This window comes from Somniosus microcephalus, chromosome 1 (assembly GCF_052327205.1).
Source record: "Somniosus microcephalus isolate GS21.2 chromosome 1, FLI_Smic_1.0, whole genome shotgun sequence".
NCBI classification, from domain to species: domain Eukaryota; kingdom Metazoa; phylum Chordata; class Chondrichthyes; order Squaliformes; family Somniosidae; genus Somniosus; species Somniosus microcephalus.
In genome coordinates, this window is record NC_140987.1 from 138,357,435 (window position 1) to 138,376,318 (window position 18,884).

General features: G+C 49.2%; 1 protein-coding gene across 1 annotated transcript in view; it reads left to right on the top strand.

Annotated features, from left to right (window-relative positions):
* Positions 1-18,884, top strand: part of trpm6 (transient receptor potential cation channel, subfamily M, member 6) — a 239,866-nt gene that overhangs the window by 168,306 nt on the left and 52,676 nt on the right. The window lies entirely within an intron of this gene.

Genomic DNA, 18,884 nt, shown 5'->3' on the forward strand with positions numbered 1-18,884 from the left:
CACTACCCTCCTCCAGCTGGCTGTTCTCACATTGAACAACTTCTCATTTGACTACACTCACTTCCTCCAAATAAAAGGTGTTGCAGTGGGAACCCGTATGGGTCCTAGCTATGCCTGCCTTTTCGTGGGATATATGGAACATTATTTGTTCCAGTCCTACTCGGGTCCCCTCCATCACCTCTGTTTCCAGTACATTGATGACTGTATTGGTTCCACTTCCTGCTCTCACCCCAAACTGGAAAATGTCATCAATTTTGCTTCCAATTTCCACCCTTCCCTCACCTTCACATGGCCATTTCCAAATCTTCCCTTTCTTTCCTCGACTTCTCTGTCTCCATTTCTGGGGATAGGCTATCGACCAATATCCACTATAAGCCCACTGACTCAATCAGCTACCTTGACTACACCTCCTCCCACCCTTCTTCATGTAAGGATTCTATTCCATTCTCCCAGTTTCTCTGTCTTCATCGCATCTACTCCGACGATATCGCTTTCCATACCAGTGCTTACGACATGTCTTCCTTTTTCCTCAGTGGAGGATTCCACTCCACCATGGTTGACTGGGCCCTCGACCGTGTCCATTCCATTTACCGCACTTCTGCTCTCACTCCTTCCCCTCCCTCCCAGAACCATGATAGGGTTACCCTTGTCCTCACCTTCCAACCCACCAGCCTCCACATTCAATGGATCATCCTCTGCTATTTCTGGCACCTCCAGCCTGATATTACCACCAAACACATCTTCCCCTCCCCTCCCCTTTCAGCATTCTGAAGGGACCGCTCCCTCCGAGACAACCTGGTCCATTCCTCAATCACTCCCAACACCAACTCCCTTTCCCACGTCACATTCTCATGCAACTGCAGGAGATACAACACCGTTTTTAAAAATTTGTTCCTGGGATGTGGGCGTCGCTGGTGAGGCCAGCACTTATTGCCCATCCCTAATTGCCCCTGAGAAGGTGGTGGTGAGCCACCTTCTTGAACCGCCGTAGTCCATGTGGTGAAGGTGCTCTCACAGTGCTGTTAGGGAGGGAGTTCCAGGATTTTGACCCAGCAACGATGAAAATGGCAATATTTTTCCAAGTCAGGATGGTGTGTTACTTGGAGGGGAACTTGGAGGTGATGGTGTTCCCATGTGGCTGCTGTCCTTGTCCTTTTAGGTAGTAGAGGTTGTGGGTTTGGGAGGTGCTGTCGAAGAAGCCTTGGTGAGTTGCTGCAGTGCATCTTGTAGATGGTACACACTGCAGCCACAGTGCGCTGGTGGTGGTGGAGGAAGTGAATGTTTAAGGTAGTGGATGGGGTGCCGATTAAGCGGGCAACTTTGTCCTGGATGGTGTCGAGCTTCTCGAATGTTGTTGCAGCTCCACTCATCCAGGCAAGTGGAGAGTATTCCATCACACTCCTTACTTGTACCTTGTGGATGGTGGAAAGAAATAGGAATAGCGAGTATAGGAATAGGAGGATAGAGCAGATGAATGCGTGACTAAAGAGTTGGTGCAGGAGGGAGGGCTTTAGTTTGCTGGATCACTGGTACTGCTTCTGGGGAAGGTGGGACCTGTACAAGTCGGACGGGTTGCACCTGAACCGGAACAGGACCAACATCCTTGCGGGGTGGTTTGCTAGTACTGTTGGGGGGGGTTTAAACTAACTTGTCAGGGGGATGGGATACAGAGTGGAGCTATAGTAGAGGGTGATGCACAGCCAAATATAGAGGAAAAAACAAGTCAGCCTGGAAGGCAGAGCAAATATGTAACAGCACAAGGGAGTATGGCAAGGCTGGATGGCATTTATTTTAATGCAAGGAGTCTTGTGAGTAAGGCAGATGAATTGAAGGTGTTGATGAACACATGGGAGTATGATATTGTTGCTATCATAGAGACATGGTTGAGGGAGGGGCAAGACTGGCAGCTCAATATTCCGGGGTATAGAATCTTCAGGCGGGACAGAGGGGGGTGCAAAAGAGGAGGGGGTGTCGCAATATTAATCAAGGAGTCAATTACTGCTGTAAGAAGGGATGATATCTTAGCAGGTTCCTCTAATGAGGTCATATGGGTAGAAATTAAAAACAAAAAGGGGGCAAGCACTTTGCTGGGAGTGTACTATAGGCCCCCAAACAGTCAGGGGGAGATAGAGGAACAGATATGTAGGCAAATCTCAGAGAAGTGTAGAAATAATAGGGTAATAATAGTAGGGGATTTCAACTTCCCCAGTATTAACTGGGATAGTCAGAGTGTGAAAGGCTTAGAGGGTGCAGATTTCATAAAGTGCATCCAGGAGAGCTTTTTGAGCCAGCATGTAGGAAGTCCTACAAGAGAGGAATCAGTACTGGACCTAATTCTGGGGAATGTAACCGGGCAAGTGATAGAAGTGTCAGTAGGACAGCATTTTGGTGACAGTGACCATAATTCGGTGAGATTTAAGGTAGTCATGGAAAAGGACAGAGATGGACCGGAAATAAAGGTTCTAAATTGGGGGAAGGCCGATTTTAATATAATAAGGCAAGATCTGGCCAAAGTGGACTGGGATCAGCTACTTGTAGGAAAATCCACATCAGAGCAGTGGGAGTCTTTCAGAAAGGAAATAGAGAGAGTACAACACCAACATGTTCCCGTAAAGGTCAAGGGTGGGACCAACAAGCCCATGGAACCCTGGATGTCAAGGAATATACAAGAATGGATTAGGGAAAAAGGGAGGCTTTTGGCAGATACAAAGGACTAAAAACAGTGGAAGCCCTAGAGGAGTATAGAAAGTGCAGGGGGGGGATTAAAAAAGAAATTAGGAGAGCGAAGGGGGAGCATGAAAAAACACTGGCGGGCAAAATAAAAGAAAATCCCAAGGTGTTTTATAAGTATATTAAGGGCAAGAGGATAACCAGGGAAAGAGTAGGGCCCATTAGGGACCAAGGTGGCAATCTGTGTGTAGAGCCAGAAGATGTAGGTGAGGTTTTAAATGAATATTTTGCAGCTGTGTTCACTATGGAGAAGGACGATGTATGCATAGAAATCAGGCAGGGGGATTGTGATATACTTGAACAAATTAGTATTGAGAGGGAGGAGATACTAACGATTTTAGCGGGCTTAAAAGTGGATAAATCCCCAGGCCCAGACGTGACGTATCCCAGGCTGCTGTGTGAGGCAAGGTAGGAGATTGCAGGGGCTCTGACACAAATTTTCAGAACCTCTCTGGCCACAGGAGAGGTGCCAGAGGACTGGAGGACAGCCAACATAGTACCATTATTCAAGAAGGGTAGTAGGGATAAACCAGGGAATTACAGGCCAGTAAGCCTAACATCAGTGTTATGAAATTATTGGAAAAAATTCTGAGGGGCAGAATTAGTCTCCACTTGGCGAGGCAAGGATTAATCAAGGATAGTCAGCATGGCTTTGTTAGGGGGAGATCATGTCTAACCAATTTGATTGAATTTTTTGAGGGGGTGACTAGGTGTGTGGATGAGGGTAGTGCAGTTGATATAGTCTACATGGACTTCAGTAAGGCTTTTGACAAAGTCCCGCATGGGAGACTGGTCAAGAAGGTAAGAGCCCATGGGATCCAGGGCAATTTGGCACATTGGATCCAAAATTGGCTTAGTGGCAGGAGGCAGAGGGTGATGGTCGAAGGTTGTTTTTGTGACTGGAAGGAAGCCTGTGTCCAGTGGTGTACCGCAGGGATCGGAGCTGGGTCCTTTGCTGTTTGTAGTGTACATCCTGCAAATCCATTGGCAGGATAGGCGCACCAACGTCAGTGTTCTTGCTCAGGCCAACATCCCCAGCATCGAAGCTCTGACCACGCTCAATCAGCTCCGATGGACGGGTCACATTGTCCGCATGCCCGATATGAGACTCCCAAAACAAGCGCTCTATTCAGAGCTCCGGCACGGGAAGAGAGCCCCAGGTGGGCAGAGGAAACGCTTCAAGGACACCCTCAAAACATCCTTGAAAAAGTGTAACATCCCCACCGACACCTGGGAATCCCTGGCCCAAGACCGCACAAAGTGGAGGAGAAGCATCCAGGAAGGCGCCGAACACCTCGAGTCTCTTCGCTGGGAGCAAGCGGAAGCCAAGCACAGGCAGCGCAAGGAGCGCACGTCAACCCAAGCACCCCACCCACCCGCCCCATCAACTACCGTCTGCCCCACCTGTGACAGAGACTGTAGGTCCCGCACTGGACTCATCAGTCACCTGCGAACTCATTTTTAATGTGGAAGCAATTCATCCTCGGTTCCGGGGGACTGCCTAAGAAGAAGAAGTGTACATTAATGATTTAGATATGAATGTAGGAGGTATGATCAGTAAGTTCACAGATGACATGAAAATTGGTGGAGTGGTAAATAGCGAGGAGGGAAGCCTCAGGCTACAGGACGATATAGACGGGTTGGTCAGATGGGCAGAACAGTGGCAAATGGAATTTAACCCTGAAAAGTGTGAGGTGATGCATTTTGGAGGGACCAACAAGGCAAGGGAATACACAATGAATGGTAGGACCCTAGGAAGGACAGAGGATCAGAGAGACCTAGGTGTGCATGTACATAGATCCCTGAAGGCAGCAGGACAGGTAGATAAGGTGGTTAAAAAGGCATATGGGATACTTGCCTTCATTAACCGAAGCATAGAATATAAGAGCAGTGAGGTTATGGAGCTGTACAAAACGCTAGTTAGGCCACAGCTGGAATACTGTGTGCAGTTCTGGTCGCCACACTAGAAGAAGGATGTGATTGCATTAGAGAGTGTGCAGAGGAGATTCACCAAGATGTTACCTGGGCTGGAGCGCTTCAGCTATGAAGAGAGGCTGGACAGGCTGGGGTTGTTTTCCTTAGAGCAGAGAAGGCTGAGGGGGGAACCTGATTGAGGTGTACAAAGTTATGAGGGGCATAGATAGGGTAGAGAGAAAGGAACTTTTCCCCTTAGTAGAGGGGTCAATAACCAGAGGGCATAGATTCAAGGTAAGGGGCAGGAGGTTTAGAGGGAATTTGAGGAAAAACTTTTACACCCAGAGGGTGGTTAGAATCTGGAACTCACTGCCTGAAAGGGTGGTAGAGGCAGGAACCCTCACAACATTCAAGAAGCATTCAGATGAGCAATTGAAACGTCATAGCATACAAGGCTATGGACCAAGTGCTGGAAAATGGGATTAGAATAGATAGGGCTTGATGGCCGGCGTGGACACGATGGGCCGAAGGGCCTCTTTCTGTGCTGTATGACTCTATGGGGGAGAAATTCGGTTTGTTGCGCCACCCATTAGTGCCTAAAGAGGCCGAGAAGTGGGGCGGTAACCAACTAGCGCACAGGCGCAGCGAACCCTGCGCCTCCTCCCATATTGAGCGGCCATTTTACGCCGGCGCTAAACCTTCGCGCCCGCTCGCAGGCGCAGGCAGATCATGACATCATTTCAGTGTGCAACGCTTTTTGGGCGCCCCGGACCGGAAATTCAGTGGCGTGCTCCTCCGTTCCGCCTGGCGCTAATAAGGACAGCTTACCTGGAACGTTCCCTAGTCGCTGTGGGGCTGGGGGGGCGTTCTTTAAAGGGGACTGCTGTGGTATAAAAGCGGCAGCCATTTTTGGAGCACAACTTCTTCGAGAGTTAGAGAGAGTTGCTGAGCTGCACACTGAGAGCCATTTCACCACTGAGCCAGTGCTGGCAGAGGAACTTCAGCCTTCTGACCATCACCTTGCTGTTGGTGAGCATATCAAACGGGGAGACTTTCTGTGCGCACTTATTATGGGGGCTGCATTGGAGGGGAACGTCCTGCTGCTAAATCATCTGGAAAGGGCACAGAGATGCAGGGAGAGGGGGGCAGGCATGGCCAGACGGAGGAGAGCCACACCAGACCTTACGCTGCCAGGGTTTTCCGACAGCAGTTTTCCTACTTGAACATTGTGGAGGAGCAGTGTATCAGAAGGCTGCACTTTAGAAAGGAGGTGGTGACTGAGCTGTGCTACCTGCTTCAGCCAGATCTGCAGTCTCAGATAAGATGCAGGACATCTCTGTCGGTGACTGTGAAGATGACTGTTGCCCTAAATTTCTACGCAAGCGGTTCCTTTCAGGCCGCAACAGGGAACATAGCCAACATCTTGCAGTTTGCGGTGCAGTGCTGCATCCGTCAAGTGACTGATGCCCTGTTTAAAAGAAGGCGGCAGTACATCTCCTTCCCAATGACCCCGGACAAGCAGCGGGAGCGCGCAGAGGGCTTCGCAGCAATAGCAGGGTGCCATTGACTGCACGCACGTGGCTTTGCGGGCGCCTGTATTGAATCCGGAGGAGTTCCGCAACCGCAAGGGGTTCCATTCCTTGAATGTCCAGCTGGCCTGTGACCACCGACAGCTGATCCTCGCAGTGAATGCACAGTTCCCAGGCAGCAGCCACAACACCTTCATCCTGCGCCAGACTTCTGTTGCAGACCTTTTCGAGGCCCCGGCTCACCCAGGAGGCTGGCTTCTCGGAGACAAGGGCTATCCTCTGTGCCCGTGGCTGATGACCCCGCTCCGTTCACCCAGCACCTCTGCTGAAGAACGCTACAATGTGAGCCATCAGGCGACGAGGAACATTGTGGAGCACACAATCGGCATGCTGAAGCAGTGGTTCCGCTGTCTGGACCATTCCGGAGGAGCCCTGCAGTGCTCGCATGAGCGAGTCTCCCACCTCGTGGTTGTATGTTGCATGCTCCATAACCTCGCTATCCTACGGATCCAGCCAATGCCACCAGACATTGAAGCACCAGCAGAGGACGAGGAGGAGGAGGAGGAGCAGGACCATGATGGGAGGGAGGCACAAACTGGAAGGGCCGTCCGTCAGAGGCTGATCAGAAGTCGCTTCTAGGCCCCTCTCACTAAATGCATGCTGACATTCCAAGAAGACGAATGGAACCGTTCTGATACCCCAAAGCCTGTGAAGGGCAAAATGCATGTAAATAGCAGACATGGCCATTGTAAATAAATAAAGAGTTTTTTATTGTACAAAATGTGCTTCCTTCCAACAAGACAAAGCAATGGCAACTGAAAACAAAACTAACACACTGACACATAAGTGACTCGCACACCCGGGAGACTGTCCAGAACATAACTAACATTCAGACCAGCATCCTCGGCCTTGATTTCTACAAATAAGACGTTTCAGCAGCACCTTCTGCTCTTTCCCCCTTAATGGTGATCTGCTTCTCTTGCGAGATTGGGCCCTTCCCTCCCTGCAGCTCCTCCGTAATAACATGGTTGAATTCCATATTCAATTAGAGGGTGAGAAGGTTGGATCTCAAACAAGCGTGCTAAGCTTGAATAAAGGAGACTATGAAGGTATGAGAGCGGAATTGAGTAGAGTGGATTGGGAAAATAGATTAAAGGGTAAGACGATACATGATCAGTGGTGTACATTTAAGGAGTTATTTTACAACTTCCAAAAAATATATATTCCACTGAGAAGAAAAGGGTGTAAAAGAAAAGACAGCCATCCGTGGCTAAGTAAAGAAATTAAGGATAGTATTCGACTAAAAACAAGGGCATATAAGGTAGCCAAATCTAATGGGAGGATAGAGGATTGGGAAAACTTTAAAAGACAGCAAAAAATAACAAAAAGATTGATTAAGAAAGGGAAGATAGATTATGAAAGTAAATTAGCAAAAAATATAAAAACAGATAGTAAGAGTTTTTATAGTTATATAAAAAGAAAAAGGGTGGCTAAAGTAAATGTTGGTCCCTTAGAGGATCAGACTGGGAAATTAATGGTGGGATATATGGAGATGGCAAAAACACTGAATGAATATTTTGGGCTGGATTTTGCTACGGGGGCGGGTTGGAGGTGGGAAACCCACATTCGGGCTTGTTGTCCCGCCTCCATGGAGATGTGGCCAACCCACTGGATTTTCCTCTGATTGACCTTGTTGAACCCGCCCTGTGGGCTCAGCAGGCCAATTAAGGGCCACCCGGCAACAGGTGACGTCAGAGATTGACATTTCATCTGTCAAAAGCTTTTGGCAGATGAAATATCAGTGTTTAACAGATGTTTGAAGCTGTCAAGCACTGAAAAACTGCTAATTCAGCCTCAGTCCTTTCTCAGGATAACTTTAAAATCATTTTGCTGCAGAAACCAAGAAGCTGATTTTTTTTTAAAAATCGGAGCTTCTGTGGTTCTTGCAGCCGACTCCCGACACCGGAATGCAGGACTCCTGTAAAGGTAAGTAAAAGTAAGTTAAACTTATTTAAACACTTTAAACACTTGCAAAACACTTACCTTTGCACTCCTGCACCCCTCACTCACCTGAACACTGGGCATCTCGACCCCTCCAAGACCTCAGACCCACGTCCCACGTCCCACCTCGAAAACTTTTCATGGTTTGGAGCTGTCGGGAAGCCCACAAACCAGCAATGAAAATCGCGAATAGGCAAAAAACTACCTGTTAACTACCTGTTAACAGGCAGTTTAATTGCCTTTAATCCCTTCCCGCCTCTGGGAGTCGGGTTCCAGCACTTGTCGGCAACCCGACTCCTATGAAATTGACATGGAGGCGGGATGGGGTCGGGACCCCCGGATCTCCGATTTTTATCGCCCGCACGCCTCCAACCCGACTCCAGGGGCTTAGGAAAATCCAGCCCTTTGTATCAGTCTTTACAGTAGAAGACACTAAGAATATCCCAACACTGGACAAACAGGGGACTAAAGGGGGGGAGGAGCTAAACACGATCAGAATCACTAAGGAAGTGGTACTCGGTAAAATAATGGGACTCAAGGCGGATAAATCACCTGGACCTGATGGCTTACATCCGAGGCTCTTGAGGGAAGTGGTGGTAGGGATTGTGGATGCATTGGTAATAATTTTCCAAAACTCCCTGGACTCGGCAAAGGTCCCGGCAGACTGGAAAACTGCTAATGTAACACCCTTATTTAAAAAGGGCAGTAGACAGAAGGCTGGAAACTATAGACCGGTTAGCCTAACATCTGTGGTAGGTAAAATTTTGGAGTCCATTATTAAGGAGACAGTAACAGGACATTTGGATAATCATAATTTAATAGGACAAAGTCAGAATGGTTTTATGAAGGGGAAGTCATGTTTGACAAATTTGCTGGAGTTCTTTGAGGAAGTAACATATAGGGTGGATAAAGGGGAACCAGTGGACGTAGTGTATTTAGACTTCCAAAAGGCATTTGACAAGGTGCCACACAAAAGATTATTGCTTAAGATAAAAAATCACGGGATTGGGGGTAATATTCTGGCATGGATAGAGGATTGGCTATCTAACAGAAGGCAGAGAGTTGGGATAAATGGTTCATTCTCAGACTGGCAATCAGTAACTAGTGGTGTTCCGCAGGGGTCAGTGCTGGGTCCCCAACTCTTTACAATCTATGTTAACGATTTGGAGGAGGGGCCCGAGTGTAACATATCAAAGTTTGCAGATGATACTAAGATGGGAGGGAAAGTAGTGAGTGAGGAGGACATAAAAAACCTGCAAGGGGACATAGACAGGCTAAGTAAGTGGGCAGAGATTTGGCAGATGGAATACAATACTGGAAAGTGTGAGGTTATGCACTTTGGCAGGAAAAATCGTAGAGCAAGTTATTATCTTAATGGCAAGAAACTGGAAAGTACTGAAGTACAAAGGGATCTGGGGGTCCTGGTGCACGGAACTCAAAAGGTTAGTATGCAGGTGCAGCAAGTGATTAAGAAGGCCAATGGAATGTTGGCTTTCATTGCTAGGGGGATAGAATATAAAAATAGGGAGGTATTGCTTCAGTTGTACAAGGTATTGGTGAGACCGCACCTGGAATACTGCGTACAGTTTTGGTGTCCATACTTAAGAAAGGACATACTTGCTCTCGAGTCAGTACAAAGAAGGTTCACTCGGTTAATCCCGGGGATGAGGGGATGGATATATGAGGAGAGGTTGAGTAGATTGGGACTCTACTCATTGGAGTTCAGAAGAATGAGAGGCGATCTTATTGAAACATATAAGATTGTGAAGGGGTTGGATCGGGTGGATGCGGTGAGGATGTTCCCAATGATGGGTGAAACTAGAACTAGGGGGCATAATCTTAGAATAAGGGGCTGCCCTTTCAAAACTGAGATGAGGAGGAACTACTTCACTCAGAGGGTGGTAGGTCCATGGAATATGTTAAGTCTGTGTGTTATAGTGAGAATTACTACACAGACCACAAGAGTAAATTCAACAGGTCTTTACTGGTTGGAGGTCGGACTATACTGAATACACTATTATTACACTGTGCTTATATACCGGTGTGGTCACCACCGGTATTACGTATACAGCAGCCAAAGAAGTAGTACCTTTCTTAAGGTGGACCAGGCTTAAGTTCTCTTAAGGTGGAACAGGTTACATACACCACAATCCTCCCTTTTTAGCTTAACAGTATATATCCCCAAATAAACATAACATATATACATATATAACTTCAGGTATAACAGTTCAAAGGTTCAGTCTCTCAGGAGGCTTTCTGATTCGGCTTGGATAACGCCTTTCAGTGGTCTCTGATTCTTTTTGTTGAGGTGCCTCCTCTAGTTGGTTGCCAATGTATTGGGTGTCATCATCATCAAATACATTCTCGGCCGAGGTAGATGCTTCAGGTTCATGAACGTCTTTCACAGCTGTCTCTGTCACAACCATGGGTTCGACCCTTGCTCTCGACTCTACCAGTTGATCCGCATGACGCCTTATCACATTATGACCAATATCTACGGTGTACATCAGAGGTCCTTGTCTGGCCCGGATTGTTCCGGACTGCCATTTTTCGTTTCCATAGCCCCTTGCCATCACTGGTTGTCCTACGTCGAAAGTTCGAGTGGTCTTGCTGTTAATATGCCGAAACTGTTTGTTTTCCACTTCCCTCCGCACATTTGGTTTTAACAAGTCCAACTTGGACCGCAACCTCCTGTTATAAAACATCATAGCAGGACTTTGGTTAGTCACGGCATGATCGGCGTTTCTATATGACATCAGGAACTTATCGACCTTGTGTTGCAGCGGAATCTGATCATCATTCATGGCCTTAATAGCCTTTTTGAATGTCTGGACAAATCTTTCAGCCAACCCATTTGTCGCCGGATGATATGGGGCAGAGGTATAATGTTTAACTCCATTCTTCTTTAAGAATTGTTGGAATTCTTCCGATACAAACTGTGGTCCGTTGTCCGAACAGATCTGTTCTGGCAATCCGTTCCTTGCGAATATTGTTCTTAACACCGCAATTGTCTTTTCTGAAGTAGTGGTATTCATCTTGATGACTTCTGGCCATTTGGAATGTGCGTCCACCGCGATTAGGAACATGGAGTCCATGAATGGACCAGCAAAGTCAATGTGTACGCGTTGCCATGGGGCTGAAGGCCATTCCCATGGGTGTAGCGGTGCTATCGGAGGTGCATTTTGCACTTTTTGACACCCAGCGCAGCTTTTCGTTAACTCCTCAATCTGTTGGTCAATACCCGGCCACCATACGTAAGCCCTAGCAAGACTTTTCATTTTAACTCCCCCCAGATGACCTTCATGTAGTTCTTTTAAAACTCTTTCCCTTAACTTGGGAGGAATAATCACTCTTGTCCCGTACATCAAAGTACCATGGCAGACGGACAGCTGGTCTCGCCTTGCCGAGAATGCCGGTAACAGAGGATCACCCCGTGTTGGCCATCCTTTCACTGTCACCTCGTAGACTCTGGACCGTGTCGGGTCGTTCCTGGTTTCTCTTTCAATACTTGCGTTGGTGACAGGTAAACACTCGATAATGGTCGAATGAAATAACTCAACAGGGTCAACTTCCGTCGTGTCTTCATCTTCAGGTAGTGGCAGGCGCGACAGGCCATCAGCATTGCCATGCTGTTTCGTACCTTTGAATTCTATCTGATATTGATGTGCCCCTAAGAAAAGGGACCATCTCTGGAGACGCTGTGCTGTCATCACCGAAACACCCTTCTTAGGGTTAAAAATGGACACCAACGGTTGATGGTCCGTCAGAAGTGTGAATTTTTGGCCCTGTAGGTAATGATTAAACTTCTTCACTCCCCATGCAAGGCTAAGGGCCTCCCTATCGATCTGCGCATAGTTGCGCTCAGCGGAGGTCAATGATCTGGATGCAAACGCGACTGGCCTTTCCGTGCCATTTGGCAATTTATGTGAGAGTACTGCCCCAATACCATATGGAGAAGCATCACAAGCCAACCGAATAGGCAGTGTCGGGTTGAAGTGAGCCAACACTTCCTCTGAGGTGATCAATTCTTTGCTTTTGCGAAATGCCTTCTTACAGTTTTCGCCCCAGTCCCATGGTACCCCGTTCTGTAAAAGAGCGTTCAACGGATGCAGCACCATGGATAGATTTGGCAGAAATTTATGGTAATAGTTAATTAATCCTAGAAACGACCTCAACTGAGAGACATTCTCCGGAGCGGGAGCCTTTACAACTGCCGCTATCTTGTCAGGAGACTTATGAAGCCCCTCCCGGTCAATGACATGACCACAGTACGAGATCCGCTTCTGGAAGAACTCACATTTCTGCCGATTTACCCTAAGTCCATACTCTTTCAGTCTGTTGAGCACCAGTTCCAAGTTAGCGAGATGCTGTTCATCACCATCACCTGTGATCAGAATGTCGTCCAGGTAACATTGTGTGCCTGGAATTCCCTGTAATACCTGCTTCATGGCCCTCTGCCAAATTGCTGGAGCCGATGCCACACCAAAAACCAGCCTATTGTACCGGTACAACCCTCGATGTGTGTTGATCGTGAGGTATTGGCGTGACTCTTCTTCAACCTCCATCTGCAAGTACGCCTGCGCCAGGTCTATCTTGGTGAAGTGTTTCCCGCCAGACAGTGAAGCGAAAATATCCTCAATCCGTGGAAGCGGATACTGCACCGTGTGAAGCACCGGATTAAAGGTGATTTTGAAATCTCCACAGATGCGAACCTTCCCTGGATCTCCTGGCTTATTGTTCGCAGGACGTTTCATAACGGGAACAATGGGCGTAGTCCACTCACTCCAATCTACTTTAGACAGTACCCCTGAACGTTCTAGTGCTTCCAGCTCCGCTTCAACCGCAGGTCGTATTGCATAGGGTACCGGTCTGGCTTTAAAAAATTTTGGTTGTGCATGTTCATCAATCTTGATGTTTGCCGTAATTCCTCTCAGTGTTCCCAGTCCCGGCTGGAACACCTCTTTAGCCTCATCCAGTATTCTGGACAATCGTTTAGGTTTGACAGTTGTTTCCCCGGAATCTACCGTTAGTGCTTTCAAGGAGTGCCAGTCCATATTCATTTTCCTAATCCACTCCTGTCCTAGTAGTGGTGGACCTCCTTCAGGTAGCACATATAAGTCCATTACTTGGCTTCCTTCGCCCTTGTGGACCACTTCTACCTCTATTTTTCCGATGGGGTACACTCTTTGCCCCGTGTACGTTTTCAATATAATCTCCGTATCCTGTAAGGGAATATGTTGGAATAACCTTCTGTAATCTTTCTTATTCATGACCGTCAATGCCGATCCAGTGTCCAATTCAATTTTTACTTGGACTCCTGCTATCTTAAGAGTGACCCAAATTGTCTGGAGGTCTGTATCCTTACCAACGTTGTGTATTCTTAAGCTATCCAGTTCATTACTGCTAGCGTCTGAATCTGACTTCTGTTCGGTCAAACTGTTCTTTGTCACCTTGTGTACCTTTGCATATTTTCCTTGCGGTGACTTTTTATTGCTGGTCTTCTTTCCTGACCGGCATACTTTAGCTATGTGGCCAAGCCTGCCACACGTTCTGCATTCTTGGTTTTTAAACCAACACTGGTTCTGATCGTGCGTTGTCTTTCCACAACGATAACATTTGACAGAACTCAAACCCAATTTGTTTGTACCGAGTTCCGGTGGCCGTAGCTGCATTACTGCCGTGCCTCTCGCTGCGGCCTCGTGTGCTGCTGCCATAGTGACCGCCTTCTTGAGAGACAGCTCATTCTCCTCGAGCAGTCGCCTTTGTGTATCCTGTTTAAATAAACCACACACAAATCTATCTCGAAGTGCCTCTGTCAGTCCCGTTCCAAACTGACAATATTTTGCTAGCTTACGTAATTCCATCAAATATTCAGCATTGCTTTCATTTTGCAGCTGTCTTCTATCGTAAAATTTAAATCGTTCCGCTAGCATCAGCGGCGTGGGGCTAAGATGATTTTTTAGGACAGTAACAATCTGTTCGAACGTCTTATCCGCCGGTTCATCTGGTGATAACAGGTGTTTCAATTGCCCGTATGTCTTCGCACCCATTAAGTTTAGTAATGTTAGTGCTTCATCTGTCTCAGGAATTTTATTTGCCTTACAATAGTTTTGTATGCGTTCTACATACATAGCCCAGTCTTCTATATCACTGTCGAAGGCATTAATGTTCCCATGTTTAGGCATCGTAGCAATTTATCGTATTTTTAATGTTATCTAAGATGGCGGCTTCCCGCTCTTGCCGTCGTCCTCCGCCCACAAAATGGTGGTTTTCCCGCGCTTGGCGGTCTTCACCCGTCCCCCGACGCTGTCTCCGCTTCACCGCGACTCTCGCGCCTTCAGTTTCCCCAGACGCTGCGCCTTTAGCCCGAATGCGGCCCTTATCTCCGGTCGCGATCGATGTCATGCGCTGCGCCTCTCGCTCGAAAGCGGCCCGGCCCTTATCTCTGGTCGCGATCGACCTCACGGCCCTTATTCCTCCGTCTTCCCAGCCCCGTCTGTACAGCCAACGCGGTTGACTTTCTGTCGCGTCGCTGCCCGGCTTACCCACCACGAGGTAGTAGAAGAAGCTGACAGTCGCTGATGGAGGCTTCGAGGTCAGGATGTCTTCTGCACTCCGGTTGCTCGATGCCTGCCGCTCGACGTGTCTTCCCGTAGGTGACGAGGGTGGAAACCTCTCTTCGACGTCCTGTCTGTGGACGAAGTCGCCGTGGAAATTACTGCAGCAGGGTAAGAATCGGACTCGTCGCCACTGTTAAGTCTGTGTGTTATCGTGAGAATTACTACACAGACCACAAGAGTAAATTCAACAGGTCTTTACTGGTTGGAGGTCGGACTATACTGAATACAATATTATTACACTGTGCTTATATACCGGTGTGGTCACCACCGGTATTACGTATACAGCAGCCAAAGAAGTAGTATCTTCCTTAAGGTGGACCAGGCTTAAGTTCTCTTAAGGTGGAACAGGTTACATACACCACAGAATATGCTGCCCCAAAAAGCTGTAGAAGCTACATCATTACATAAATTTAAAACAGAAATAGACAGTTTCCTAGAAGTGAAGGGAATTAAGGGTTACGGGGAGCGGGCAGGAATTTGGACATGAGTCTAGGTTCGGATCGGTCATGGCCCTGTGGGTAGCGGAGCGGGCCCAGGGGCCGTGTAGCCTGATCCTGCTCCTATTTCGTGTGTCTAATTCTGTTAGATTCAGGAGAAGATTCTGTGATAGTGGATTGGCGGTTAGGATCAGATCAGCCATGATCTTATTGAACAGCGGAGCAGGCTCGAGGGGCCGATTGGCCTACTCCTGCTCCTAGTTCTTATGTTCTTATGACCCCAGTGGCTGCAGCAAGGCTGGGGGAGGCCTGCTGACTGACGGAAAGCGCAGATGCCCCTGAGGGACGGCCTGGACGACCTCTGGGCCTGGAGGGCCTGGCTGCTGACTGCTCCATCTGTGCATGGGTGGAAGCAGTCTGTCCTACAGGTGGTGGCAGCTGCAGTGGAGATGTGCCAGCGGTGGCATCAGGAATGCTGTCATCCTGAGAGCGGACAGCAGCTCCCTGGTCGGCCGACACACTGGCACTCTGACGGGGCAGCACCGCAGCATGCGCAGCAATCGGATGGTCCACAGATTGCTGGCCTGCTGTGGTGCTGCAAGGGCCCCGGGTAATCCTGCCTGATCCAGCGAGGGTGGCAGCAGTCAGTGGTCGCGTGGCCTCAATCTGCGTCTGCATTAGACCAGTGAGTGACTGCGTGGCAGCACTCAGCAGTTGCGTGGCAGGTGCCAGTGCTTCGGTGAAGCCCTGGACAGTCCTTTCCAGTGCTGTCCCGAGGCCCTGGACAGTCCTTTCCAGTGCTGTCCCGAAGCCCTGGACAGTCCTTGCCTGCGCTGCGCCGAAGTCTTGGAGACTCCTTGCCTGTGCTGCGCTGAAGTCTTGGACACTCCTTGCCAGTGTCTCGATGGATTCAGGCATCCTTGCCACTGCAGCCATGAGCTCAGTGTGCCTCAGCCCAGCCTGGGCGCTCATTTCTGCGAGGGCACGCACCTCTTCTGCGCTCTGTGCAGCAGCACTCGCGGCCTGACTCGCCCTCCGGGGAGACGGCCCCTGAGCTTCCCTACCCCCCTTGCGTTGCTGCAGCCTGCTGGTTCCTGGAACTGGTTCCTCCTCAGAGCATTCCCCCCCGCTCCCCTCCAGGGAAGTAGTCTCCCCAGTCTGCAGAGGGGCTGGCTCGCCTGAGGGTGGTAGGGATGGTCTGGCTTCCTCCTGCTCGTCGCCTCCGGAGTCAGTGGCAGTGGCAGCTTGAGGGCCCGGCTCCCGAGCTGGTGATGCAGCATCTGAAAGCAGGGAGGTTGAAGAGTGGCTTTAGCGAAAGGACAGGGTGGCAGCAAGGGATGCATGAGTGCTGCAATGCACTGACTTGGGTCCAAATTGAAAAAGCATGCTGGTGGGGGGAACAAGTGGAAGGAGAGAGCTCAAAAAGGTGATGACCTTACCACCGCTGTGCACAATGGGATCGGCAGCTCCAGAGGTGACAGGACCACTCATCCGGCTTCCAACAATCTGGTGGACTCGCTCCTCGAGGTCTGTGAGGGTCTGCAGGTGAGGCCGGCCTCCTCCGGTACGAAGCTGCTCCCTACAGTTCCTGGCCAGCTTGGCCTGCAGGAGAAAGGACGGGAAGTGATGAAACATGCTGCCCTGAGCTGACATTACATGCCCCCCATGGTAGAATAGCCCTTACATTATGCACTGAGCTGAATGTGCGTGTGTGTTTCCAGAAAGGGCCATGGGTGCTGGCTGGCAGATGGCCATTGGGACTTCGCGCACCCTCTGGCCATAAAGTCAGGTGCAGATGGAGGGATGAAGATGAATGTGAAAAAGGCACTCACCCTAACGACCCAAGTGAGGTCGTTGAACTTCTTCCTGCATTGCACAGGAATCCTGGGCACCATGCTGCTGGAGGTGACTCTTTGGGCAACATCCCTCCAAGCTCTGCGGTATTCGCTCTGATGAGGCCTCCTGCCATTCTCAGGGTACAGCACAGCTCGCCGGCGCTCCACTGCGCCAACCAGATCATCCAATGCCCCATCGCTAAAGCGCTCCGCTCTCTGCCTGACCCTCTCCATGTCTTGGAAGTTTTGAACGCCACAGGTAGGTCACCGACGATTTTGAGGCCTACAAGGCGTAGAGTGTGGCTGCTGATGTTAATTGACCCGCCCCTTTAAGAGCTGGCCGGCATCAGCGTGTCTCGGGGAAATTGATTATTGACAGCACCTGCGCTGCGCCCGGTCGCCGAGAAATTGAGTAGCGCCGCTGGGTTAGCGCCTTAAGAGTACCGTGCAGCGCCTGATTTAGCGCCGCAATCACCTTCAGGGGCGCTGCAACCCAATATCGCTCGAGGTGGCGATAAGTTGCGCCTGGCGCTTAACTTTGCGTACCGCCAATACTAGCGCCCCAAGCGGGGCGATACCGAATTTATCCCCCTATGACTCTAAGGCTTTGGGAAGTCAGGAGGTGAGACACTTGTCGCAGAATACCCAGTCTCTGACCTGCTCTTGTAGCCACAGTATTTATGTGGCTGGTCCAGTTAAATTTCTGTTCAATGTTGACCCCCGGGCTGTTGATGGTGGGGGATTCGGCAATTGTAATACCGCTCAATGTCAAGGGGTAGTGGTTAGACTCGCGTTTGTTGGAGATCATCATTGCCTGGCACTTGTGTGGCGTGAATGTTACTTGCCACTTATCAGCCCAAGCCTGAATGTCATCCAGGTCTTTCTGCATGCGGGCATGGATTGCTTCATTAACTGAGGAGTTGCGAATGGAACTGAACATTGTGCAATCTTCAGCAAACATTCCCACTTCTGACCTTATGATGGAGGGAAGGTCATTGATAAAACAGCTGAAGATGGTTGGGCCTAGGACACTGCCCTGAAGAACTCCTGCAATGATGTCCTGGGGCTGAGATGATTGTCCTCCAACAACCACAACCATCTTACTTTGTGCTAGGTATGACTCCAGCCAGTGGAAAGTTTCCCCCGTGATTCCCATTGACTTCAATTTTACTAAGGCTCCTTGATGCCACACTCGGTCAAATGCTGCCTTGATGTCAAGGCTCTCCTCATCTCTGGGATTCAGCTCTTTTGTCCATGTTTGGACCATGGCTGTACTGAGGTCTGGACCAAGTGGTCCTGGCGCAACCAAATTTGAGCATCAGTGAGCAGGTTTTTGGTGAGTAAGTGCCACTTGATAGTGCTGTCGACGACACCTTCCATCACTTTGCTGATGATTGAGAGTAGACTGATGGGGTGGTAATTGGCCGGATTGGATCTGTCCTGTTTTTTGTGGACAGAACATACCTGGGCAGCTTTCCACATTGTCAGGTAGATGCCAGTGTTGTAACTGTACAGGAACAGCTTGGCTAGAGGTGCAGCTTGTTCTGGAGCACAAATCTTCAGCACTACAGCCGGGATGTCGTCGGGGCCCATAGCCTTTGCTGTATCCAGTGTGCTCAGCTGTTTCTTGATATCATGTGGAGTGAATCGAATTAGCTGAAGACTGGCTTCTGTGATGGTGGGGACATCAGGAGGAGGCCGATACGGATCATCCACTCGGCACTTCTGGCTGAAGATGGTTGCAAATGCTTCAGCCTTGTCTATTGCACTCGTGCTGGGCTCTGCCACCATTGAGGATGGGGATGTTCATGGAGCCTC